The following is a 16690-nucleotide window of genomic DNA, read 5'->3' as shown; positions in this document are numbered from 1 at the left end:
ATGATATCGAACGCCCTCTTAGATATGCGTAAAAAATGCCGCCGCGGTGGCTCAGTGGTTATGGTGCTCGGCTGCTGACCCAAAAAACGCGGGTTCGATCCCGGCCGCGGGGGTTGAATTTCTTTGGAGGAGAAATTCTAGAGGCCCGTGTACTGTGCGATGTCAGTGCACGTTAAAGAACCCCAGGTGGTCGAAATTTCCGGAGCCCTCCACTACGGCGTCTCTCATAGCCTTAGTCGCTTTGGGACGTTAAACCCTATAAACCATAAACCAACCAGATATGCGTAAAATATCAGCAAGCTTGCAAGTGTTGTTACATGTCCTTGAAACGTAAAACAACATAAATGAGGTGCTTTTGCTTGTGTTTTCAGTGCCTAGGCGATGCTGGTGACCTGTGCCATGCTGATATCGTAAGTACCCGCTAAAAATATTGAAATTTTTTAGCTTCGTTTAGGCAATAACTGGGCACACGAATCAGCCCTTGACCGTATCCAGTCCGCTGGTTCAGAGAGTTAGCAGTCTTGAGTATCTAAACTAAGTTCCACTCTTCGAAAGGACAAATCCATCCCGAATTTTAGGCGCTCTCGAGCCGACCTTTTTGATGTCACAAGGGCATCCTCGAAGTGCTCTTCTGCCGACACAGTGGAATCCGTCGGCTGCCATGCGCAGGGAGGAAGCCCATGCACCGAATTTTGTCCGACACAGGCCAATAAAAAAATCCTTACAAAAATTTTTGAAGCGCTACTAAAAAACGGTTAATAGTAATACAGCTTCACTAACACACGAAAAATGAACTGAACGGAACAGCGGCGTTAGTAGGAAAGTTGCTGCTTACTTCCTATATTGATGAGCGCTTTTTTCTATGCGCGTACGTTACGCCCACATATTTTAATTTCACAGTAATGATGAATTTAGGAGGTTTTTGAGAGACTGGGAAACAGTATTTATTGACGTTAAGCAAAGCAGGCGAGCGATAAGTAGTCCATAGCCCTCGTCACTACAGCGTAATAAATTTCCGAGCTAGCTTCAGTAAATCCGAAGATATCGGTGATAAAAAATTACATTCCTTCTCATCCCCCTCAACTCATAGAGTCGGACGCGTGGGGAAAAAATAAAGTGGATGGTACTTCGCCCTGCCCTTGAAGGCGTCAGGTGGCGCCACCCGGTCTGTTTACTTCCGGTGGCCAGTCCCGTTTGCCCGTAATCTCTTGCGTACGTTTCACCGCTGTCGTAGCGAGGGCGTCGTGGACTGGGATTTCACGGTGTGACTTCCACAGGTTGCCACCACGATAGACTTCGAACCCTGTAAATAATAAAGCGGAAATTAGGGCTGGTTGGAAAACATTCACCATCATATTTGCTAGCGTTTGTTTCGACACGAGGACAGGGTCATACAGAGTAACACAGACGCTAGGACTAGCGTCTGTCCTGTGCGAACGTGTTACTCTGTCTTCGTGTCGAAACAAGCGCTAGCAAATACGCCTGCAAGTATGCCGCGCATAGATACCGGCTGCTGAACGGCGGTGACGACCGCAACGACTCGTCGCCCGGGCCGACTACAGGCGGCGTCGCATGGGCGTCGTTCACCCCCGAGCCTCAGTCCGACCGAGGGGACGACTGCAGTGCAGACGGCTGTACCCTTACCGGAACTGTGGCCGTGGTATCATGCTATCAGCGAATGGGAGCGGCAGGTTCCGTCTCTCACCATCACATGTGGGAGAGGTTTTCATCAGACCTATAAAGAACGGTGATAAAAATAATTTTTGAAACTATCGACCAATTAGTATTGTGCCTGTGTTCTCAAACAATGTTAGAGAAATTTACTCTTAAATGAATTGAAAACTTTTTTAAATAAACACGATATAATCTCCAATTGCCAATATGGATTCAGGAGAAACCGCTCAACAGAACTTGCTCTTTTAAACCGGAAGGAGTATATGTTGTAGCCGTATGGCTGCGCTTGTAGCCGTATGGCTGCGCTTGAGTGGATGCCAATGAGTAATTACTCCCTTATTACAAAGTTACTCCACCTAGGGGGATTCCCCTAAACATTTGACCAATATGTTGCAGAACTTTGAAAATAGGAAGCTTGCCTAGGTAATTTTCTTAGATTACAGCAAAGCATTTGACTGCATAAATCATAGCATCTTGTTTCAAAAACTTGAATTATATGGAACAAGAAGAAAAGCATTACTTTTAATTAAATCGTATTTAGCATTTAGAAAACCGTATGTCTAAACTAATGAACATAAGTCAGCTCTGCGAACTGTCTCCTGCGGGGTTCTCAACGGAGTATCTGGGACCACTGCTAATTAGTCTATACATTAAAAGATATAATAAGTGTAGATACCAGTGCTCGGTTCATAATTTACGCTGACGATACCAGTTTGTTTTTATCTGGTGATACTAGTAACAGTTTAATAAGCAATGAGAACATTCTCTTAGAGAAAATACAAATATGATCCAGTAAAGATAGTCTTTCTGTAGATACTGTGAAATTTTCATCCAAAAAATAAAAAATGCAGTGAACTCGAACCACTATTCTATAACAATAAACGCATTGAAATAGTTAGGTAATTTAGGTCACTTGGCGTAGTATTCGCCCAAAATGTGTTGTGGGATGACCACATAACAATGTATCTTTAAAAGTATCCAGAGCCTTCGGATTCATGGCACGCTTCAGAAGTTATCGCCCGAAAAAAGTACAATTGTTGCTTTATCATGCATTGTTTCGCTCACATTTAAACTACTACCCAATAGTGTGGGGCATTGCTACACACCAGTCTGGAAAAACTAGCTGTTCTTGAAAAGCGGGCTCCCAGAATGATGTGTAACCTGCCAAATAGACACTCCACTAAAGACTTGTTTTCCACCAATAAGCTTATGAACATTTTCAGACTTCATGCATAGCATTAGCTATGCTGTAAACCTCACCCTAATAAGGAACAAAGAAAAATGCCCATTCTTCAGAATCGTAAGCCGACCACTTTCAAAAAATTAGATCAGGAAACTTTGTGGCTACATTTCAATTTATTATGTTTTAATGAAAAGAGTGTACTTGTTTATGTTACGTCCAAACGGAGGCATGCATTCGGCATAAAAAGTGAATGGTCCTTCTTCTGCCAATAGTAGGGAGGAGTGGCAAGAATCAGACCCCAGCCGATCGCGTTTAAATCTGAATTTCATAGAAACCTTGATGTGCGTGGTCACTCAGGATGGGGAGAGGAAAAACGATTGCGCCCTTTCTACAGCTCTCCACTTCGAGACACACTGAAGGCAGCAGTGGCATTCTGGATTTCATGCCGATTAAGGGAGAAGCTGCGTGGTTTGGTTTCCACGCAAAGTGGGAGTGTCACCTGGCAAGCAGGCATGTCTGCAATGGAGGATTACCTTTTGTAGTACATGTTGAAGTACAAAGAGTTCCATTTTAAGTACAAAGGTTTTATTTTATAAGGGTACCTTATTGAAGGACATGGATCCACTCTTCAGGACATGGATCCACTCTTCAGGCTATAAACTGTGGCGTGCCTCAGGGCAGCCTTTTAGATCCTTTTCTCTTTAACGTATACATAAATGATCTCGTAAACATTGACAGTAACGTTAAATTCATTCTGTACGCAGACGACACCAGTATTTTCTTAACGGGCTCCTCAACAGATCAGTTATTAAATCGCGGTAATGCTGTTCTTAAAACTTTGCATGCGTGGTCCGTTCAAAATGGGTTGTCTATTAATACCAATAAATCTAAAGCTGTTTTCTTCAGGCCTAAAAACGTCAAAATTAACTTAAACGATGATCTTCAACTTGGGAATCATAAAATAGAAATCGTGGACACCTTCAAATCACTCGGTGTAATTTTTGACGCCTGTATGAGCTGGACCGCACACGCAACACATCTTCGCAAGAAATTAGCTCCTTCCGTTGGTTTTCTTGCTCGGTACCGCACTGAATTTCCTCCCTGTATAAAACGAATGATTTATCATGCCCTATTCCAATCACACATTAACTATTGCCACATAGTTTGGGCTACCACATCCAAAACAAATCTACAGAAAATTCTAATTCTCCAAAAGAAAGCTATCAGGATTATCGCAGGTGCCAGTTTTACTGCCCATACGGCTGAATTGTTTACTAAGTATGAAGTAATTCGTGTCAATGTTTTTCTTGAGTACCGCCTATTATACTATCTCAAATTTTCTTCACCATCAATATGTAATTTTTTGCTTAATATCGCATTGTTAAAGCCCATAGAAAAGTATGTTCAAACCCGATCAACTGCAAAATGGACACTTCCACGAGCTAGAACTAACTATGGTAAACAAGCACTTAACTTCCTTATACCTAATGTTCTAAACAGCTACGAATCTAACCAGCTGAGCATGTATAACCTCCGACCACATGATTTAAAAGTGTACTTTGTAAATAATATTCCATAACTTCTTTTCATATATTGTAGTTTGTGTATGTATCGGTGTCCTTTTCCCCTTTGTAATCAACCCAGCAGTGTATAACTTTCAAATACATTTGTTCAGTTTTAATTGTTTTTTTTCTAGTTTCAAACTACATCTCTGTGTACTCATCAGTTCAATCGTAAATATTATAAATTCTTTCTACAGTGTGCTCGTATGCGATCTGCCACCGTTGTATGCATGTGTTTATTTTATTATTTTGTAATGGCTCTTAGATGAGCCACAGGCATTTTCAAGCTATTTTCTTTAGCTTTTGGCCTGTGGCTCATCCTAAAGACTGTATGCACATTTGTAAATAAAATAAAGTTTCCAGTTAACTACTAGGGTACCTTTTGTAGTGACGCACGCTTTCTGCGAAGCGTATTTAAGGGTAAAATCCAATATTTAGAAAATGTTTTCGGGGTGCAAGAATCTGGTAAAATCGACTTGTACCCGAAAACGAAGGGCCCTATGTGTATTTCTGTATTTCGTTCTTTTTTTTGTCACCTTTCTGCTATTTTTCTGTTAGGAGTTCTTGTTGGCATACTAATCTTGACTTTTCTCTCCTTAGTGTACTATCCGCGTGCCTGTAAGGAAACAATGAAAAAGATGATCTCGTTGTGCATGCATGAATGGTACCGATTAAAGTTTTTGAAATGCATTAGAGGAAGCGTTAGCGCAGTTTTTTTTTAAATACTTCTGCCCACTTTGGAATTGGAACATAAGTAAGAAAATTATAAAGAAAAGAATGGAATACTCCAAACAGAGTCTCATGATAGAACTGACGTTTCCGGGCTGACGGCCCCCCCCCCCCCCCCCCCTTTAGGGTTGCCGGGATGAGTGTAAAAAAAGCACTTTCTAAATGCCTTTTTGGTCCAATGCCATAGTTCCCGGAAAGCTTTCCGCGGTGTGCCTGAGGGCGACAAAGCGAATTTAAATCTTCATTTCAAAGAAACACTGTGCTAAGCGGATAGTTGCACAAATTGAGGTGCAACGACAGGGACGGCTGACGGCTGACGACAGGGACGGCTGACGTATGTGTAGCTTAAGAAAGTGGCAGAACGGCCAGAATGACCGGCATACTGATGTGAATCATGAAGCCATGGCACAAAGTGATACAATGAAGGAGGGTACATTTCCCGGTGAGGACTAAACATGCAATTGTTAATATAGAGGCTTATGATTTGTGGCCAACAGTGTCGGCGGGATTTGGCAGACATAGCAGACATAGAGGAAGCACGCTTGCGTTCCTGCTTTCAATCTGTTATTCAACAGGCTGACAGAAGCCAACCTACTCCTGTGCACGGGAAAAGTAATTCCCCAAACAATTGAAAGGATACCATGCTACATTTCGTTCGATAAAGAAACCGATCCCTCCTGCACTATTTCTTTAAATGCAAAATGAACCTTTTCAAAACATGGACACTATTCACTGAACCCTTGAGACACCCAGGTTGCGTTTCTCAGTTTCAACGTCGTGTCCTTTTTTAGTGCCGAAGAGCGTGGCGAATTATTTAGTCGACATGCTCGATCCAAAGTAGAAGTGTCCAGCACAATGTGTTGTTTTGCCGAAGATCTTTAATGGGTAACATGAACATAAATGTACAAAAAACAATGGTCCTATATTTACACTTTCTCGTTTTTCAAAAAGTGAAAAAAACATGTGGTATGCCTGTGTAGAAAAAATTCATTCGCCCGAAAAACGCGACCATCCTGCACGCCGGTGGTCTGTGGCTTTCAGGAAGACCCAAGCTTTTGCAACTGTAGACTACAGACACAAGTTATAGCGGGACGTACCTCAAAACGTGCCCTAAAGCTTTCAATAAATTAATGTTGAAACTGTTTTTTATTACCTTTTTCAGGAAGACGTTGGAAATCTTGTCGTTAAAGTCTTCCAGGTGAGCCGATCAATGCACAGCATTTTTGTGTCATGCTTGTCATTTGTGTCATTTTTGTGCCTGCCTCCTCTGAAATTCTGTTCAGCTGCCCGGGGTTTTCCAAACTACATTAATCCTTGGTCTGTATAGTCGTTTTGCCTGCAGATAGCCTCTTATAGAAATTTGTTGCATATTTTCAATTTCAGACAAATCCCCGTTAACAACCTCCTATTCTTTTAACCAGGCAAAGAAGGTAGCCTTGCCATTCTGCCCCAGGACCTTTCAGCAAAAAGTGACTGGTGTCGTGCTGAAAATTTTTGAGCAGTTTTCAGCGAAATGCACACACATAAACAGCTGTTCGATTTCATAACACAACGTCATTGGCGGACTAAAATGTGAATAGCGTAGCAAGAAGAGCAATGAAGAACACCCATCTGTTTGTTTTTGTTTTTTTGTGAGGCTTGCACGCAGACGAGTTATGCACCATTTAGAGCCAAAAAGGCACCTAGAAACGTGAAATCAGCCTGTATTTAAAACGCAGTTTGACTTCTTGCGAATTGGGGAAACGTTTGCAACAAATGCTTCCGAGGAGGTCAGACTGTTCTTGCAGACTGTCTTGGTTGGTTCTGGGTTTTCTGTTCACGTGGAACATTAGCTTTACTCCATTCGACACCAGACACTTTCTCAATATATGCGCACCTGCAGCAAGGCTCTAAGTTTTGACATCATAGCAGACATCACGGCAGACAGTTTTCTTTCTCTGTATTTTGCGTGGACAGCACTTATGTTAGCTTTGACAACCAGACGGTTCTGAAGCGACAGGGTTGTGTATCTGGTCGTGCATTTCTCCGGTTTTATGAAACAACATTTTATCGAGTATCGATGTACTGGACAAAGTATAGGTAATACTTTTAGACACGTTGGTGGTTTTATTGTAATGTTGAGGAAACAGTGTGGCTGTTTATAGGGCGACGGCATTGCTGAATTTTGTTGTTACTTCGGAGTAATGGATTCGGCTTAACTTATAGCAATGAACTGCACTCTCAGTGCCAATTTTAGAGCTCACGCTGGAACTGCGGCACTATAAATCGGCTGATTAAGAGACCATAAAACGAGTAGCTTCCAATGCGGCCATCGAGTGCGCACTCAACATCTTGTCCACACCTCACGCAGGCCAGCTTCGTTTTGCAGGTTTCCAGGCTGAAGGCGGCTGGTTATGCTGCACTGGAATTTGCAGCAACGCTCGTAAAAAAGATAAATGGGGTTTAGAAACTAAGTATTGAAAAAGTTGAGCAAACTATACAGCTAGATGTAATTTCCTGTGTTCGCAAGAAGGCAGATAACCTGAAGAAGGTGGCAAGAAGGCAGCGCTTCCCGCTGACATTTCCGGCGTCATGTATGGTGGGTCGCTTATACACACGCGTAAGGAAGAGTACCAGCGAAAACGAACACGACTGTGACCTAAAAGACAAAGTCCTACGTATGGTGCGAAGTTGGCGTGGTTTTTCAAATGGCCATGACATGCGGCAAGGTATGCGTAGGGCATACTGGCCGCTTTATAAATGTACGCATGAATCGCCAGTTGAAATCCTTGCGCAGTCTAACCTGACTGCGCATTGTTTGCCACACAAGTGCGATTCCTCGCTAAAATGCGTCAGGATTCTGGGCAACGTCAAATGTGCAAAAGCACGCGTATTTCTCGTAGGTTATTAGCATATCAGGAAGAAAGAATACTGAAAGAAAAAGTGGGTTTCAGCGACACCTCTAAGAGGCTTTGTAATAGTGAAACCATTTTTTCGAAGCCACGCTGCTGGGATTCTTAACCTATCTGCATTTTCTTTTTTGATTGCGTTATCATTAAAAAGGTTATGTGAACAACAATCCGGCGGCGTCAGGCGTTTGTCGCCCAGAGTGCGTAGGAGAAAAGAAAGTTCCCACACTTACGGCTTCGAGCAGGATTTGAACCGGCTTCAGCGCGAACACATCACATTTGCAAGTAGCTGCTTGTATCCACTCGAACATCTTTTGCAATTTTTTTTCAACATGGTATACAGGGTGTTTCACCTAAGAATTTACACAATTTTTAACAATTGGCTGTTTCAGTTAGAAGCTTTTAACGGCATAGCATTTTCAGCGTTCTGTTACATCAGAATACAGCTAAGACGGGCTAACTCTCAAATTGGTTAACTAATATTGCATTACTATTACTGTTAGGCTCCTTAATTACTGACAGGCGTGTATTCCACCGTGAGTAATACCCATATCAATTTCTAGAATTTTGAAAATGCGGTTACGCTAGGCTCTGTGGCCCTACAAATTTTCGCTCTATCGACGTGTCACTTGCACTGGAGAGGTTGCTTTGCCGGAAAGCTTCTCAAAACCGCACGTATATTGGCACGATGTAGCAGAAATTTGTTGCGCCACAGCGCCGAGCAAAGCAGCATTTTCGAATTTCTAAATACTGATATGGTTATCGATTACGGTGCTACACTCCTCTTAATAATTAAGGTGGCTAACAGTAACAGTTAAAAGTTAACTATTAAATATTAGGTAACCAGACTGGTAGTTAGTATGTCTTAGCTGCACTCTGATCTACTACACAGGTAACAATGCTATGCCGAAAAAAAACCGCTGTTCTAACTCAAAAATCTTATTTTTATAATTGTGTAAAGTCTTAGGCGAAACACCCTATATATTGCAGCGATACTATATTTTTGTACATGTCGTTCTCCTTGCGTGCTAAACTTCCGTACCTCATTCAGTGCTTTGCAAATGGCCGTCTTCATCTACTTACATCCATGCAAAATAGAGCCCAAACGCCTATCGGGCTGTGCTTTGGGAGTTGTAGCCGTCAACTCTCATCCGTGCCCGATACGGGACGAACGCGAGAGCGTGCGGCCATTTGCAGCACGTGCCAGCCCAAGTTCGCGCACGTGTCCGATTTTGAACCCTACTTTTCACGCCGCTTCATTAAATTATCGACTGACACCTCATTCGAGAAAGAAAAATGAATAATATCTCTAGTGATTTCAAACAATTGGAAAACATGTCAAACAGCCTGACTCCCGGCATGCTGAACTGCCAGCCTCTCACGCTTTGGTACCAGTCTGTGCAGCTTCATGCAGGAGGTGTCACACACACCTTGTGCGCCCGTTAGTTACCGTCACTGCGCAAAAGGGGAGGGACAGGTCAGTGCGGTAGCAAAATGGGAATTAATTCAGTCGCTAGCGCATTCCTCTCCGTACCAGGCGTATTGGTCGTTCATGAATTTTAAGGTGAAGGCCTTTAATTTCTCATACTGTCGCCCGTTAACAAAGCGTGTCGCACGCGTTTAACTCAGGAACTAAAAAGATGGAACAAAAAAAATGTTTACTTCAGATTGAGGAGGAAAAAATGAACCTAGAAGTCAAGTTTGATAACTGGAGGGGAGAAACTTCAGAAGGCCTTCCGCAGAAATGCCGCACTCAATTCTAAACCACACTTCGTCACTGCCCTCAACAGTGGACTCTTGCACGCATTTAATCAGTTTGCTTTGGTGAAGGGAATAATAAAACTTTTCTCGTCGACACACTGACTGCCGAGCACTCCCGAGTATTTTATTGTGGATGGACCTGATCCACCGGGAACCCGCGAATAGCAGCCCATTTCTGGGAAAGTTAGACAAAGTGATTGACTGTAACCTTCACGACTTAACAAGCCTGGTAATCCAATACCTACTGCAGCCAACTCACCCAAATTGCCGTTCTCGTGAGTGACACTTTCCCCGTCCATCTGCTGATACCTTGCGTTGTGCCGCACGGCACTGCTACCATTTTTGCCCAAGCTTAGCGCCCGTCTTAACTGGGGTACAATGTTTGAAAAATTGGGTCATGGACCCGGCATTGAGTAATGCGAAGCGCTTTGTGCTATGACACTCCTCGGCCAAGCTGCCCTTGCGCCGTAAAGTACATCATCGTCGATGCGATCACTGCACTTTTGCTGCGATCATTGTGGGGCTTTTTGCAGTGCCTGTTCCAAGAACTCCGGAATCTGGATGTTGAGGAACAAGTTTACATCGTCTACCAACTGACTCTTTATAGTCTGCAGCGTTTGCTTGGAAGTAAGTAAAAATCTAATTACAAAATCATGTTGCTGTTGTGTGTAGGAAAATTTAGGTAAGGGCGCTATTCACGAATTCGTCAGCGCTTTTGTGCCGTGCAAGATATTTATTTAACCTAAAATAAGAGCCAAAAGAGCAGTACTTGGTGCCATTAGTAAAATAATTTTCTTTCTGTTGGATAGCTCAATTGAAATGTGCGCCTTTATCCAACATGAGAGGCAGCTTTCCCTTTTTTTGGCACACCGTTTACATTAATTGTTTTTCGGCGCGTTCTAGTTGTCGTCGCAATTATAATACTTAACGTACTCAGATATCGGTTGGGTGAAAAGGCAAGCAAAAACAATTACTTTTTCAAAGCCTGGCTCTGGGCGATATGGTGCTTTACGTCTGATGAGTGAAAACCAGGTGGTTGTAACCATAAAAAAAATTGCATCTCCAAAAGTGGAAGGTATTAGCGAAACACTGCTTTTTTATTTATCATTTGATGCAACCGAAAGAGGGTTATATATTTTACACCCAGAATCGCAATGCGCAAGGGTTCTACGCGTTTTGGTATTGGTCTAGTGTACTTTACATTGCATAAGAAAACAGCGCCACGCCCAACAACGATGACAAGGTAATTTAAAATGAAGTTTTAATGAAACAATGCTTGCGAAAAATATGCAGACCTCGAAGGAACTCATAAGAAATGAAAGCTGTTAGCTGATCAAATAGCCGCAAGGTCCAAAAAAAATCAATCATTTTCTGATAGAATCATCGAGGGGCTGCTCACATAGGCATCATTGTGTTTTGCAATATCTTGTGCCTCATTAAATCTCCCTTGCTCATTTATCTTTTAGCTTGTGCCCCATCATGGCTTCTTCAATTACGGGATGACCGAGCAAATTTCGGCAGAGATTTTCAGGATGCTTTAAAATATTTGTGGAGCTTGGTGGGAAGACAGCGCAAAAAACGACAACCACAGGGGAGGGCAAGACACAAAAGAACGCTTTAATATCAAATGATTTATTTGTCATCAAGTCACATTTATATAACCAGACAGTCACATCACATGTCACATTTTGCGGTGCCAGCTATCTTGGACTAACAGATATGAAAGGTGCTATTACCTCTTCAGCTGTAAAAGTAGCTATAGTCAGATACAGCTTGCAAAAAAGGAAAAAGAAAATGAAACAACCACGCATGACAAAGGACCAGGCAAGTAGGAAAACTGCTACAAATATTGCTACAAGAATTCTTCCAAAAAGCCGCGCTGCGCTGTGTACAGGCTTATAGACGGATCGCTAACGCAGTGGTCCGCCTTCTTGTCGATATGGAACGCTTCAAGCAGAAGTCTTACTCTTGTGGATAAACTCCTGCCCAGAACCTTCGCCCCTTTGAAGTCGGGTACGCATTTGCATCCCAAAACATGCTTCACTAAGTTGGCGAGCTTATTTTGTCTTATTATATTTAGAGAATGCTCCCTTAAGCGGTAGTTAACGCAACGCCCTGTCTGCCTGATATAGAATTTTCCGCAGGACAAGGGGATCAAGTAAACCACTCCTATGGCACATCTAACAAATGCTTCATCATGCTTCATATCGTCAAGAAGGCGGACCACTGCGTTAGCGATCCGTCTATAAGCCTGTGCACAGCGGAGCGCGGTTTTTTGGAAGAATTCTTGTAGAAATCTTTGTAGCAGTTTTCCTACTTGCCTGGTCCTTTGTCATGCGTGATTGTTTCATTTTCTTTTTCGTTTTTTGCAAGCTGTATCTGACTATAGCTACTTTTACAGCTGAAGAGGTGATAGCACCTTTCGTATCTGTTAGTCCAAGACAGCTGGCACCGCAAAATGTGACATGTGACGTGACTGTCTGGTTATATAAATGTGACTTGATGACAAATAAATCAGTTGATAGTAGCGTTCTTTTCTGTCCTGTCCTCCCTTGTGGTTGTCGTTTTTTGCGCTGTCTTCCCACCAAGTATGAATTACCAACTAGCCCAGCACCATGTTTTATTTGTCGAGCCTGCACGCTGCAGCATGAGCGACATGCACACCGTAGGTGCGCAGAACACGATCCAGAGACCCGCTCACGTCTGGCACGTAAGGGATGGCAGCTCGGGCTCGGCACGGGGGACCAAACGAAGGCGAAGTGCGTGGTGACCGTTGCAGAGTGGACGCCACGAAACGTTTAGGGTAGCTGCACTCGCAGAGTTCTCGGTGCACTCGGCGTAGGTCAGAAGCTCGATCTTCGGGTTTTGAGCAAATGCTTTTGGCACGTTTTGCGAGGGAGGTCCCAACAAAACGTTTGCGACACGCCGGATGAACAGTATTAAAATGTAGATAACGGCCTGTGGGCGATTCTTCTCTGTAAGCCTTGAACGAAAGGCAGTCGGCGTGCCGCTCAACTAATGTGTCTAGGAAAGGAAGACGACCAGCATCTTCCTGTTTCACAGTGAATTGGATGGCTTTTTACATGCTATTCCATGCCACATAAATAAACGTCATAAACCTTCATAAACCTCTCCCTGTTGAGTTGAGAGGGGTGACGGTTCGGGCTAGTGGGTAACTCTCATGAGGTTCCATAGCTCTAAACAACGAAGGGGCAACACACAAGCGCTAAAATTCTGCCAGACGCTCTATTTGGCGCTCACATGCTTTATAAAGATACAAACCAAGTGCGCCAAGAAAAATGCGCAAAAGTTATTAGGGTGACAATGTGAAGCCTGACAAGAGACATCTCGAAATCAAAAACAAAACTAAGCGAATTGCATCCGAAAGAAAGCTTGAAAACGTGCTTCCAAAAGGGTGCTTGTCTTGGCTAGTCGGTATATTTTGCAGGAAAAGGCACTGCGCAATATAGACAGGACTGAAAAAGCGGAGAGGCACAAGCGCTCACTAACGACCGAATATTTTTTTGCTAAGATGGCGCAATAAATAGGAGAACGTAATTTCATTTCGTCAGTTTTTATCGGTTTTATCCTTGTAACCCGATTTTGATGTTTTATCCGTTTTTATGGCTCTTTACACCTTGTTACTTTCACTGTTCATAGTCATCAAGTGTATCTCTTTTTGTTATCATCCCTTGTTTGATTCAGTTGACTTTTAGCTCGTTCACCCTGTTATGTTTCTTTCGCTTTTATGGCTCTTTACACCATGTGACGTTGACTGCATCTGATTATCTTTGCCACTGCCTTCCTATATATTGTCTGAGTTTCGCTCAATAAAAATTCAGTTGCCAGTTCAGCGCTCTTTCCGGTCCCTTCTTCGTTTCGCCTTCGGGCTTCTTTTGCGCTGTTTTCACTCATATCGCAATGACCAACTAGCCCAGCAAAAAGTTCTGTTTATAAGCACATTCAACACTTGGCAATGCATCGCCGCGTCCTTTCTATTTTGCGCTGTGTCTTTTCCTGCTTGCTTCTACGGTTCAAAAGTTCGGCCACTACCCGGCGTCCAAGAAGGCGATCTTTTTAATTTAGAGTGCTAAAGAAGAACCGCTCTCAAAATTTTCAATCCCAGCCTTTTCCCGCTGGGATCTGCTGACATATTTATTAATAATGGCTATTCTTTGTCATCAATGTTCTCTAAGATACCCCTCATAATACTAACTAAATCGAGCCAAAATCACTATGTGCAATCCTTTACGCCACAGCGTCTACCAAGACCACCGTTCTGAACCTCTGCAATGGTGTGCTTGAGCTGCTGGGCCTGGACACAAGTACGTGCTCTGCACTCAGGCTCCGGAGCTCGGTCCTCTGCTCGGACCCCATCGAAGTCAGCTTGCCCGACGTGCTTAGTCTACGATCGGTGAGTCTCGTGCGCGCATGTTTAACCTGGCCAAGGGGGCGAAAGAGGGGACGCAGAAAAAACAACCACTCAGGGTCCCAGAATATTAGGGTGCCAATTTGCAAGGTCTCTTACGAAATTTATCCGACCAGATTTATTACGAATGCGGATTGGAGCGCACCACAAAAGGCCCAGCGGGATAACGGAGGAGACACAAAAACACCAATTAACGAATGAATGTTTTCGATGCGGCCAAATATTTATTAGTTCTCAAAGAGATAACACTGTGACGTCAGGGGAGCGCAGAAAAACTGACTTCATAACTGGAATTGCGCTCTTGAGTTTTCCTTGACATTGGCAGTTACTGACTCCGTCGGTAAAACCCGATGGCAAGTTATGGCTTGCCCGTGTCTCCTCCCTTCGTCTGCTGTCCGTTCTTTGTTCCGGTGCAGTAGTTTGTTTTTAGACGCGCTCGAACGTCTTCCTCTTGCACATCATGAAGCCGCCTCCTGTAAAAGGGACAGTTTAGCTAGTTAGTACATCATTGCCGGCGGAGCAGCGCAATAAGGACGAAATACGAGGAGAATGTCACACAGAGGAGAGCTTAGTAACAAATAAAGTTTATTGAAAAAGACGTTGATAATATACACGAAGTCTACAACCAGGAGCGCATGCGCGCCCCCAACGCGGTACATAATGCGTGACTGATGGGAGGCAAGTTAATAATTTCAAGGTCTCTGTTCCTGCGTTTTTGGAACTTTTGTCTTTTTACCTTAAATCCAATTTTTTTTAACGCGAGGGCCGACTGTAGGCCTATGCTCAAAAAACGGTGTTTTGCATCGGATCAAAAGTAGCTCAAGTGCTCAATAATATCTTTCTGCGCTTCGAACACAAGGCTATCAAAAGTCATTTAAGTGAGTGTGTTAAACAGGTCTTCCAAAATGTGTACTATTATCTGAATATCATTGACAACATTGATTTCAAGAGGCAGGTTGACGCTATTTTAAAGGGTTTTTTTATGTTAGCGGTTATGTCTTGATATTTATTTACCTTTGAAACCCCGCTATATAATCAGCTGCAATTCTTAGAGATAAGAATGTATATGAAACATGATCACGTTTCTTGGTGCTGTCTACAGCGGTCGGAAATGTCACTGCTCAGTTGCAATTCAATGCTTTCTAAAAAATTGAAATGTGGCATAGCGGTGCCGTGTTCGAGACCAGCACTATTCCACTCATGTGTGCTTGCCAATAATAAGTTTCAAACAGTAGGTCCAGAGGCTGAGATCAGCAGGTTTCCCGGTTGATGTTATAATACTTGTTTGCAACACAATCCTGAACAAGCTTAAGTCATTTGGTAAGTTAGATCCACTCGGTCCTTCTAGTAGGGAGAAAAGGAAGTACGCGGTAATGCCGTATATTCATAAATTGTTCATGATTAAACTGCGCGAAAAAAGCACGGACAGAGACAGAAAACACGCACACACATAGAGCACAGAACTTCCAACTGCGCTCTATGTGTAAAAAAGTTGGATGTTCTACGCTCTATGTGGGTACATGTTTTCTCTCTCTGTCCGTGTTTTTTTCGCGCAGTTTAATCATGAACGACAAGCCCCAACTAGCCCGCCAGAAAACCTTTCATAAATTGTCCCACCGGCAAGAGCAAGTAGGCACTAGGTGTGGGATAGAAGTCTCGTTTTCTGCCCCTAATGAACTAGCAAAAATTTCGCTATTGTTGACAGGGCGCGAGAACAAAAAAATGAACAAGAAAAATAATAACAAAGTGTGCGAAGTTAAACATGAGTTGCAGCTTGCATCATATGTTGAGGGTGTGGTTTATGACATATATTTTATTTATTTATTACAATATCCTCAGGGCCCGCAGGGCGTTATAGAGGGGGTGGGTGTAAAAAGAAAACAATACATAGTAAGAAGTACAGGCAGAAGGCAAATTCATGATGCAGACGCTTGTTCGATGATATGCTTGGTGATAAGTGGCTTGAAAGATGGCGCGTCTTCAATGCAGGCGATATGGGGTGGAAGATGGTTCCACTCAGTGCTAGTCTTCGGTATGAAAGAATTAAAAAGTACATTCGTTTTACAAAATGGGATGGAAACTTTATGCAGATGGTCAACACGTGATGACAGGTATGATGGCATAGAAGAGAAAAATCCCTGTTTTAGTGTCTCGTTATGAAAGAAGATGCTGTGTAAAAGACTGAGGCGTGAAATATTTCTGCGAACAGCCAGATTAGTCAGATCAAGTTTAGTTTTCATTAAAGAAACACTAGCCGTGCGAGAATAATTAGAAAGGATGAAGCGAGCTGACCGGTTCTGAACAGATCCTATAGCATCGATTAAAATGAGTTGTGCGGGGTCCCATATTGATGATGCGTATTCTAGTTTTGGCCGTATTGGTGTCTGATATAAAAGTAACTTCAAATGGTATGGAGCCTGACAGAAGTTTCTGCGTATGTAACCTAGAGGACGGTTTGCATTGT

The 16690-nt window shown here is 43.0% G+C and overlaps 1 long non-coding RNA gene across 1 annotated transcript in view; it reads right to left on the bottom strand.

The window, feature by feature from the left end:
* Positions 1-327: 327 nt before the first annotated feature.
* LOC149345778 (uncharacterized) overlaps positions 328-16690 on the bottom strand; it is a 70587-nt gene continuing 54224 nt past the window's right edge. Inside the window, exons 3-4 of the long non-coding RNA XR_016292035.1 lie at positions 1508-1735; positions 328-1303 (exon numbers count right to left, since the gene is read on the bottom strand). This is a non-coding gene — a long non-coding RNA (uncharacterized LOC149345778). The remainder of the gene's footprint in view (positions 1304-1507; positions 1736-16690) is intronic.

The sequence above is a fragment of the Amblyomma mixtum genome, chromosome 4, assembly GCF_055824585.1.
Source record: "Amblyomma mixtum isolate Tamu chromosome 4, ASM5582458v1, whole genome shotgun sequence".
In the NCBI taxonomy this organism is placed as follows: Eukaryota; Metazoa; Arthropoda; class Arachnida; order Ixodida; family Ixodidae; genus Amblyomma; species Amblyomma mixtum.
This window is presented reverse-complemented; position numbering and strand designations above follow the sequence as displayed.